Genomic DNA, 12245 nt, shown 5'->3' on the forward strand with positions numbered 1-12245 from the left:
CTGTCAAATCAAGATTTAAACTTTATAAATTTGTGACTGCTGCTTAAATTATTGTTTTCTTGTAGCAGGATTGCTGTTTAATAATTTTCAATGATTTTTTTTTCTAAATTTTATGTCATACTTGCATAAAAGTATGTACTTTACTTTTAGGAACTTTCACGCGTTCATCCATCCATAACTAGCGCCATCAGGTGGGTTGAACTGGGTTGAATAGATATTTAACTACGGGCATGATATATCTACCATCTGTATTTTATCTGAGGTTTTTTATTAAAATATCCAAAGCGGATACCGACAAGCTAGTTAAGTAAGCTCGAGACATATTTTAGTGATAGTCAGAGCTGTCTAGGCGCTAGCCCCACTGACGTGATCAGCGAAGTAGGCAGTAGACGAAAATGTTGTTGTATTAGGAATTTTTGAATTATTATACTAGAAGTGTTAGCGATCTTTACAGCGTATATTTAGTATATATGTGCATAATGTATCGCAACCAATAATTTCAATAACCGTTGTTTTTGTTTTTTCGTTTAGGATTTCCATATGTTGATTTTTTTTGGTGTGTAAATTATTTGTAATACTTGTCGATCCTACTATTAAGTACTACTGTAATTAAAATACTGAGGAATAGGCATACCTTAATTAAACTTAATATTTTAATATTATATTATATAAAGAAGAAATATAACTAAAATATAGCTTATCGCACATATCCACGTATTCACTTTTTTATTTGCCCTACACCTGTTATGCAAAAGGTTCGAAAGTTACCCTAATTGTCGTTATTGATAACAGTGATAGATCAGCTGTTTATCTTATTTTATCCAGCTTCATATCATTTAAATAAAGATAAGTTTTGTAGTCTTGATAAATATTATTTTCACAAAACCCCAACAACAGTTAATGTTTTCACACAGAATTGTCTCGAGCTACTCTTGACAGATTTCGAATTAGTTCAAAGATAACTGATAATTTTATGGATAGATTATGAATACCAGGAGTAGCACCTACGAGTGAATTCTAAACGTATATAATTGAATAGCATTATTTAAAACTGGAGGATAAGTCTAATATTTGAGTAAGATTGCGCACTCTTTGTACTAATAGAGAAATTCTAATTTATTTTAAATATTTCTGCTAATACAGCGTTTTAAAAAACTTTCATCCCTAAGCCTTACTTTCATAGTTAGGGTTAACATGATTTTGTTTTTAATTAACTAGTTGCAAACACACTTTCTTTTGTCACATATTATAATTTATCTCGATGAGTCTCCAAGTTATTATGTTACGTATTACAATTTCAATTATCAGAAACCAAGTTAAGTTATAATTTGGATTTAGGAATTAATTAAATGTCAATATGTATTAAGTTTACGATATTTACCAACAGGATTGATACACACAATATTATTTCTTAATACAAATACATTTTAATATACAAACAATACTACAACTTATTGTAACAGGTATTACAAACAGTTTTACAAATGATGATTTATATAAAAAAAGTTTTATAAACTTACAAACAATATCGAGTTTTCTATCTTGTCTGGAACTAAATATCATATGAACGGTTCACGATGAACGTACTAATTCCAAGGTGGTATCGATACAATTCACTTAAGTAGTTTTTATCGCTGAAGTTAAACGATTTGTAACGTTAGAAATATATATAAACGTTCCTGGTCAAATACCTGTAGTTTTCCTATTGATAAGAGTTTATCACAATTATAGCTTCCGAGGTTTATAGTATACTGACCGTAGCAAACCAACAATATATACTTTCTCTGCGTGATGCGATGGTTCCCATTTTAATCTTTGAGCGAGATTCTCGAAATTTCAGGTGGTAGTAACACTGGCAATCAATAGTATTTATGTACACATATAGTAAATTGTTGGTTCTTACACTCGAGAATTTTCTAAATTTCGTAATACACATTTAACACTATAAGCTCATGTATTTCTAAATATATAGCTAATTAAAACAAACATTGATATTAAAATAAATATACAATAGTAAATCCATTATACTTGTAATAAATATATTTTGAAATTGTGTTTCCACACTCAGCATATGCTGAGTCTAAAAGTTCATTCCGCATAATATTCACAAAACGTTTAATTTCGTTTTGTAGACACCTCAATCTGGCTCTACATTGTACCTGCGGTTAGTAAAATTAAGGTTGGTATGACAGCTTTTATTTACAAATTGCTCTTAGGAAATTTCTCGGAGCGCTTATACTATCAATGTGATAATTCATGATTTATGTTATTAAGCTCTACTTCAGTTGCAACGTATTATTTATATCAACACACTTGTTTAATCTGGCCATTTGAAATTATACAACTCTTTAAGCGTGCACAAGTGTAACTCATTTCGAGATGCGCGCGTGTGTGTTTCTCATAACAAAGCCACATCGGGCTATCTACTGAGCTCACCGAGGGAAATCAAACCCCTGATTTTAGCGTTGTAAATCTGTAGATGTACCGCTGTGAGAGCGGGGAGCAATTGCCAGTTGCCATCTTTAATGTCCTACAACATGAGGCTTAGCATGGCCAGGTGGTTAAGGCACTAAACTCTTTATCTGAGGGTCGCGGTTTCGAATCCTCATCACACCAAACATGTTCGCCCATCAACTGTGCGGGCGTTATAATGTGACGGTAAATCCTAGTATTCGTTGGTAAAAGAATAGTCCAAGAGTTGGCGGTGGATGGTGATAACTAGCTGCCTTCTATCTAGTCTTATACTGCTAAATTAGGGACGACTAGCGCAGATAACCCTCGTGTAGCTTTGCGCGAAATTCTAAAAAACAAAACAAATAAACCAAATATTTGTTTACGTGTACAAATAAGTCCTTTTAAATCTAAAGGTGATTATAAAATGTCGAATTTTTCTCACGTTTTGTGTAATTAACTGAAACTATTTTTGAAAAATCTATTTATCACTTATCGTGTAAATATAAACTGCTGGCCAAAATTTTAAGGCCAATGAACATAAAGAAAAAATATACATTTTGCGTTGTTAGGCTCAACCACATATTTAAATAGAACTTCGAAAGATGAAAATAAGAAAAGGGAAATTAAAACTTTTTTTAGCATTTAATAGGGAAGATGTGGATACTATGAAATTAGCCTAAATACTAGCTGGTCAAAAGTTTAAGACCATACCAAAAAGAAGTCCTAAACAGGGTAGGAAATTCCCAACAAGAGGTCTCAGTAGTGAGTTGCACGTCCGTCATTGCGAATAACTGCAAACATTCGCTTTGGCATGGTCAATATAAGCGTTTGCAGAAGGCTGGCTGGAATGTTATTCCAAGTGATGAAGATGGCTTCACGAATATCATGCACTGTTTGGAATTGACGTCCATTTCTATAGACTTTCCTTGCCATTCACCCCCACACATATTCAATGGGGTTCAGTTTGCGTGAACACGCTGGATGGTCCAAAAGAATCACGTTATTCGACATGAAAATGTCCTTTGTCCTGCGGGTAATGTGGATTGCAGCGTTGTCTTGCTGAAAGATCCAGTAATTTCCACACAAGCGAGGGCCTTTAGTCAAATAGGATGCTCTCTCCAGCCTGCCAATGTAGCAAGTTGCTGTTTGACGCCCCTGTATAACCTGAAGCTCCATTGTTCCATGGAAGGAGAAAGCGCCCCAGATCATGATGGAACGTCCTCCACTGTGTCGTGTAGAAAATGTCTTCGGTGGAATATCCTTAACGTGCCAGTATCGTTGGAAGCCATCTGGACCATCCAGGTTAAAGTTTTTTCTCATCAGAGAGCTACACCTTCTTCCACTTTTCTACGTGCCATGTTTGGTGCTTCTCAGCAAAGTTTAAAAAAGCTGTTTCGTGGTGTGTAAGGAGGCGTGGCCTTTAAAGACATTTACGGTTTTTAAAGCCTTTCTCTTGTAGATGCCGTCTTATTGCTTTTGAGCTGCATTCTGCGTCCGTAAGGGCCTTAATCTGGTTCGACGATCGGCTAGTGTCTTGCCAGACAACCCGTCGAATCCTCCTGCTCAACGCCGGCGAAAGTTTCTTGGGCCGATCACTTGAAATTTTCGTTTCGTATCCCTCAGGGTCTTTTAAGAAATTTGCAACAGCAGTTTTACTACGCCAAATCTCACCAGCGATGACATGTCGAGAGAGACCTTGCTTTTGCAGCTCGACAATTCTGCCACGTTTAAACTCTGTTAACTTTTTAGCCTTTGTCATGTTTTTACCCCATGTAACACAGGCGATGTCAGTGGAAGATGTTGACAACGCTAATACTTAAACACAACTGATTAAATTTCGTTATGTGTTTACCGATTAACGCTTCGTTTCAGTATGGACTTAAACTTTTAACCAACTAGTATTTAGGCTAATTCCATAGTTCACATTTTCCTTATTAAGTGCGAAATTTTTTTTTTATTTTTATTTCCCTTTTCTTATTTTCATCTTTCGAAGCTCTATTCAAATAAGTGGTTAAGTCTAACAACGTAAAATGGATATTTTTTCTTTACGTTCATCGGCCTTAAGAATTTGGCTAGCAGTGTGTGTTTTTGATAAACATTTGTGATTTTCGTGTAGGCTATTGCATGGCGGGGTGGATAAGTTTCCAAGGTTCTTTTGCTAATTTTTGAAATCAGTGTTTTTCACAGAAAATAATTTATTAATATGAATTTTAGAGATTTAGTTCTATTTAAAAAAAGATTGTGTTTCATGTTTTCTAAAAGTTGTAAAAATGAACACTGCTTCATAGGATCTACTACTAAGGACACAACGAGGCTAAAGAAAACTAGTTGACAAAACTGGTCTTACGCTCAGTGATGTCGAGAAACCCACTTGTTGAGAAATTTATATGCAAAAACGGCTCGTTTGGGTTGAGAAAATATTTTACATAGAAGAGCGAACAACGTTTCGACCTTCTTCGGTCATCGAGCCGTTTTTGCATATAAAAATGGTCTTACACTGCTAAATTAGGGACGGCTATCGCAGATAGTCCTCGTGTAGTTTTGCGCGAAATTCAAAAACAAACAAATAAACAGACTCGAATGAGTTCGTCTTATTCAATTTCACCCGAAGCTGCTCGAGGTTCATTTTGTTACCCGTCCCCAATTATGAAGTGGCAGACTAGACGGAAAGCAGCTGGTCAACATTAACCAGCATTTTCGTTCATCCATATTATCTTAACCAAATATTCAAAATGTTCTGTTAATATTTGAAAAAAAAATCAAAAACTATAACAGAGCAAATGTAGATCACGTTACTGTTGATACAATGTTTGACATTTTATAATTGTCCTAACAATTTTACCTTTTATAATATTTAGAGCCACTTTTCTGCAGTTGTCTTCTGTTTAGACCATCAATAAAAGACTGCCAAAGCAATGAGCGAATCCAAATACTCATGTCCAAAGTCACGTCCTAATTTCATTGTTTTTGTTTGTTTTATTTAGTGCATGAAACGTTGCTATTATTAACTAACTATGCAACTGGTAAATTTAATATTGTGACCCTAAATACATAACTTTACCGTAAAGAAAAGATAGAAAAGAGAGAGACTTATTCTATACCTGTAAGTACTACCAACTAAACCAAATCGACATTTTGTTATCAGTTGGATATTTCCAACTTCTATTCCCTTTCTGGCTAATCCCAAAAGATTAGCTATGCTAGATTACTTGGCGAAACCTAACCACTTCCACCTTTCTGATTGCTTATAGAAGCGAAACAAAACTATATCTTGAAAAAGAACAAATTAGAGTGTCTTCGTTTACAGGTTCGATAATCAAACTATCAGGTTTGATATGACACACGCTTTTTGCCAAGACTGTAATGATGTGCTAAAAGGATACGCTTATTCGTTTTTTAACATTTTCTTTCAATCATGATGTTGAAGAAAAGAATTATCATATAAAACGATGTTTGTTTAAAGATATAATTACTCCTTACCGAACGAATAAATCGAATTTATACAAAACTCTACCTCCCATTCTAAATGGTAATATCTTTATTTTCGAAACACAGAAAACTTAAAAGGGGCCCAGCATAGCCAGGACTCGTAATCCGAGGGTCGCGTGTTCGAAACCCCGTCTTTCAGTCGTGGAAGCATTGTAACGTGACGGTCAATCCCACTATTCGTTGGTAAAAGAGTAGCCCAAGAGTTGGCTATGGATGATGGTGACTATCTACCTTCCCTCTACTCTTACATTCCTAAATTAGGGATGGCTAGCGCAGATAAACATCGCTTAGCTTTGCGCGAGATTCAAAAGAAAAATAAAATATTTTACATTTATCAATAGATGGCGCTATATTTGATTACAAGTGAACAATAAAATATGTTTAATATTTCTTATTAGAACATTTCATGGTGAAGAAAACTCATCTGCAATATTTATATAGTCTCGCACAATATCTTACTACGAGAAAAACATACAACTTCTCCTATAAACAAAATCTAGACCAATTAGAGATGAACCTCAGCAGTTACTGATAAAATAAAGCATAACTACTTATCACAAGACTTTCAAGTATCTCGTGTGAAGAAACCACACACCACAAGTAAGATAAAAGACGTCTGACATATTTTCCATATCCAGCTTGTTTGAATGAATTACTGACACTCGGTATCCGTAGAAAGTTGACATATTAATAGTTTTTTCTTTCTATACTAATTAATTTTACTTTCTTCGCCCTTGATGAAATACAAATAAATTTAATATTAGGATCTGTTTATCTTGTAAAACGTTTCCTTCATGGGTTTAAGTATTACAAAGATATTTTTCATCGTGGCCAATATATTGTTTCTTTGAATTTGTCAGTCATTATTATCCTGTGAATAACAGGTTTACTGGGTTTTGTTTTGTTTCTCATTTTTATCTCCTACCATAAGACAAAAGGCCTAAAAAGTTTCTGTTGCCAACGTTACCCTTCAAAGCAAAATACAATGCTTTTGTTTTTGCCTGTGTGTCAAAATTGTTGAAGCGCTAACTTTGGTAAAGTTTGTTGCCACGAACATTTCACTCCAATTTAATGGACGTAATCCACCAGTTGTATTGTTTGTTTGTTTCGAATTTCACGCAAAGCTACTCGAGGACTATCTGCGCTAGCCGTCTGTAATTTAGCAGTATAAGACTAGAGGGCAAGCAGCTAGTCATCATTATCCACCGCCAACTCTTGGGCTACTCTTTTACCAATGAATAGTGGGATTTACCGTCATATTATAACGGCTTAAAAGGTGAGGGTGTTTAGTGTGATGGGGATTCGAACCCGCGACTCTCTGATTACGAGTCGAGTGCCTTAACAGCCTGGCCATGCCGGGCCTCGCCGGTTGTAGTCTACCGCATATTATTCAACAGGTGTAATCCAACAGATGTAAACCATTATTCGCCAGATGTTATTCAAAAAGTGTAATCCAACAGATTATGATTAGATGAAAAAAAAAAGTATTTTAAGTCCTTCTCAAGGCTATTAATAAAGTTTAGCCTTTCTCGATAGTAAAAAACAAACAAACAAAGAACTCAGAGTAAACCTGTAAACCTCATTGAAATAATAAAAATTATTCTAGTAAATCTCTATCAAATAATCCGGATAATCACAACATAGTACATGTATAAGTCCAGGATGAAAATCTGTTCTTACAAGTTGAAACGAGATTTCCAAGTAGTTACAACGGTCGAAAGAAACACGAGTTACTGTCCAAGATGATGAAAAACCACAGGTAATGGAAAAGTTATCAGAGATTTTGCCGTTAGAGGAACTAGCTTTGATACTTTCATGTATCCTTTTCTGTTTCACGCGTCTTCTGATAGGAAGACTGGTCAGTAAGTAACGAAGCTCCCGTGTATCTCAGAACGGCTAGTATGGGCATTAACACTTTTATTGGTAAGCAGAGAACAATGTTTCGACCTTTCTAGCTCATCTTCAGGTTAACCAGTCGTTCTGAGATGCATTTTTTATTTCAAGCGGGTTTCACGTCATCAAGAACGTCCTATGTCATGTCGCCGTTGCTGACCAGTTTTCTTGCCAGAAAACACGTAAGACGGAAGAGAACACACCAGTGACAAATGCGGTGTACGGACTCGTGCGGATTAAGGCTTAGTGCCCTTGGCGAATTTTTTTTTTTTTTTTTTGCTGCGCCCACCTCCACGTGATAGCTCCAGAATCAAAGCCTTTGCATTAGTTATAAGTCACTAATCACGTTGTCATGCGCTGGGCACTCCTTTATTGATATCTTGATCTGGTGGGGCGGGTTGCAACGCCCCAGTATTATAAAATTAAATAAAAACATGATTCATCATACTATTGTTGCCGCTTTTGTTTGATGTTTCTTAAATTTGCTACCCTAGGCAGTTGGCTATTCTACCTAAGCCTAAATGTGGCCCTAAGTACGGAGTAATAACTCATATTTATCTCATTGATGGCTTAGTGTGCAGTTTACCTATTTTTGTAATTCTCTAACTGCCAAGTTATGGTTTTTATCCAAGGTTTTCTAACACCATGCCACATGAATGATATGAAATACATTACAACTGTAAAACTATAGTAACGAAAGCGATGTTTAGACCCATATAATTTGTCCTGTTACCACTCAATATAGTAATGATTAACATATGGGCTTTATGCTGGTAGCTACACCTTTTTACCGCATACTTCTTTATGGTATATATTTATTACAAAGTACTTTTTGTATATTTTTTAAAATAATTTTCTTTGAAGCACCAGTGAGTGTTGTAACGGATTTACCATTACACGTTTATTTTAATAACCGCCCTTGTTTCAGTGTAATTTTCTTTTTTGTATGTGACAAATATTCTTGATTGTATTCGAAGTTTGTAGAAGATTCTTGAGCGTAAGAATCAACAATGTACTAGGTGTGTGTCTGTAATACCAGTGATTGACAGCATTGTTGCTAAGCGAACTTTGGTGAATGTTCGAGATTCTTGTGATTCATATAAAACGCAGCTAGATAAACGATAAACGGAAGAGGATTATTATTTGTTAACTATACTGAGTGTGCTGTAGGCCTCGGATGTTATAATGGTCATTAACACCTATTAATAAAAAAACTACAAACCGTTTAACTTCAGTAAACTAACTTTGGACGTTAGTATTTCTACGAGAACATTGGTATTCTCGCTGGTGAAACTCACGGGTGCTTCAAGCCCAGCCATCCGTCAAAAGTGTACAGGTGTATCAACAAATAATTTACTTCCTCTGGACGTCAATAAAATATTCAGTTCCAGACCGGATACAAAACTCAGTATTGTCCGAAAGCTTGTAAAACTGTTATGTATATAAACTGATATTTGCAGGCCCGGCATGGACAGGTGGTTAAGGCGCTCGACTCGTACTCTGAGAGTCGCGGGTTCAAATCCCCGTCCCATCAATCATACTCGCTCTTTCAGCCGTGAGGGCATTACAACGTTACGATTAATCCTACTATTCGTTAGTATAAGAGTAGCCCAAGACTCTTACTCTGCTAAATTAGGCACGGCTAGCGCAGATAGCCCTCAGGTAGCTTTGCGCAAAATTTCAAAACAAACAAACAAACCATCATTTGTGATCATTATTATTAATAACCGTTATTATAAATTGTGTTGTTTCTTTTTTTCGTTTGTATATCAACATATATTTGTGTTAAAAAAAGGAAATTGTGTGAATCAATCTTGTTGGAAAATATCATAAGTTTGATAGATGTTAACATTTAATTTACTCCAAAATTCAAATTCCCGATTACTTGAAACATTAATACGTCAAAATACGAAACATTATAAATTGTAGACTCGTCCGAAATAAATTATAATACGTAACAGTATATTTTAGTCTCATTGTAACAGTTGTCATAAAAAGTTCCGCTTATAAGCTTGTTTGTTTGTAGTTAAACACGAAAATGGGCTATCAATGCTGTGCCCGTCTAGGTATAGAAACAAGATTTTTAGCTTTATTAACCGTCAGAATTTCTGCTGAGCTACTGGGGAGGCAAGTGTAATTAAATAAATCGAACGGCCCCCCCAGTGGCTCAGCGGTATGTCTGCGGACTTACAACGCTAAAAACCTGGTTTCGATACCTGTGGTGGGCAGAGCAGAGATAGCCCATTGAATAGCTTTGTGCTAAATTCAAAACAACAACATAAATCGAACAGTTTCAAGTGAGTGGACGTGAAGGGGTTAAACGTGTGTGAAAGGAGATGCGAGTTCATTGTCCGAATCACAGTTTGTTTTATTAAGATGGATATTTGTAGTTAACATAGGTGGCTTCATTTCAAACGCGTGACACTAGTACTTTAACCCCAATTAACATACAAGTTGACTTATCGGAATGAAGAAAATGTTGCATTGTTTACGTTACCATGACCACAAGAACAAATTTTAAGGCCCACACACAAAGATATGTTAATCTTGTTGCCAGACTGCATCTCAGCTCCTTCAACTATCTTGTTAGATTAAGATGTTTACAAAATGATTTGGAGAAAAAAAGTTTCACATCTTTCGCACACCATTTAACATATTTTGTTTTCTCACCGCCTTAGTTTGTCATTATATAGACTATAGAGACACTTGAGTGAGATTTTAAAATGAAAGACAAAGAAAGATAAACTTACTATTTTTACACTATTCCTACATTTTTTTATTATATTCTTTTATATATTTTTTTAAAAATTTCAATGGCCCCTTTCTGTCTGTTATAGAAACGAAAAGCTGAGTTAAGTCAAGATAAGTAACATCTTACTAATAAGAACTACAGTGTTGATGGCTACAGTCACCAATATTGAAAACAAAAAAGTATCCGTCGAGAAAGGTTCATTTTGTTTTTAATTTCGTGTAAAACTACAAAAAGGGCTGGCTTTCTGTGCTAGCTATCCTTAAGTTAGTAGTGGCAGACTCGATGAAAGACAACTAGTCATCACCACCTACCACCAACTCTTGGGCTGCTCTTTTAATAACGAATAGTGGGATTAATCATCACATTACAACGCCTCCGCAGTTGAAAAGGCAAGCATGCTTGGCGACGGAGATTCGAACCTGTGAACCTCACACTGCACCGAGAATCCTAACCAACCGGCCATATCAGGCCTTCCGTCGAGAAAGAAAATGACAACTGCTGGTATCAAGCGAAACGGAAATATTCTGTTCCAAATATAAGTTAAATAATGGTGTGTGTGTGTGGAAATTTTAATGTTTCAGTAAAGTGTAATTAAACACAAAATTACTTAGGAATAGAAGCGAAAACGAAATGAAAATAGGAAGCTAAATAACTTACGTTTATTTATCAGAGACTGTACCAAATGGCTGACAAATTAAACCTACAGTAGCAGATTCAGCCATGACGAGTAATATGTTTAATTGTAATGGTGGTTAAGGCGTTGAACTCGTAATCGGAGGGTTGTGGGTTCCAATCCCAACAAACCAAACAAACTCGCCCTTTCAGCCGTTGGGGGCGATATAATGTCACGGTCAAAACCATTATTCGTTGGTAAAAGAGTAGCCCAAGAGTTGGCGATGGGTGGTAATGACTAGCAGCCTTCCATTTAGTCTTAACACTGCTAAAATAGTGACGGCTAGGGCAGGTAGCCCTCGTGTAGCTGTGCAGGAAATTAAAAACAACCAAACAAACAATTTAAGTGTAACATTTGCGTCAACCATTTGTTACAGCATGAAGTCTGTCATACTGGTGTGTTTAGGACTTCTTGAACATTTTCACAGCAGGTTGCAATACTGTGTGTATATGAAAAATAAAATAATTCACATTCAAATAATGACATTTTAAAACATAAAAACAGACATAAACACCATACAAAATTCTGACCAGACTCCTTTTAAACGAACCTTTCTATTTCGAGTTAGTTTCCCTTGGTAATAACGTACAGCGGTATGTCTCCGGATTTACAATGCTAAAATCAGGGGTTCGATTCCCCTCGCTGGGCTGAGCAGATAGCCCTTTGTGGCTTTGCTATACGAAAAAAACACACACACTTTGTAATAATCCTCTAAATTCCAGGCTAAAATTGTATATATTTATGAAATTGTAAGACAGTTTAATTAGTTGTTAAACATAAAACTACAACAAATATGCCCTGTATTTATATTATTTATAGCATCGACAGCACATTAAAAATAGTTAACTCTCACCACCTTATGAAAGCAAAGACTTTCTGAAAGTTCTCTTACAATTCGACATAAGTTGTATTCAAAATGATTTCAGATTGGACAGACTATATACCTTAAATGAACTTTGGCGGGTCAAAACACATCATAGCAAC

This window comes from Tachypleus tridentatus, chromosome 7 (assembly GCF_004210375.1).
Source record: "Tachypleus tridentatus isolate NWPU-2018 chromosome 7, ASM421037v1, whole genome shotgun sequence".
Classification (NCBI taxonomy): domain Eukaryota; kingdom Metazoa; phylum Arthropoda; class Merostomata; order Xiphosura; family Limulidae; genus Tachypleus; species Tachypleus tridentatus.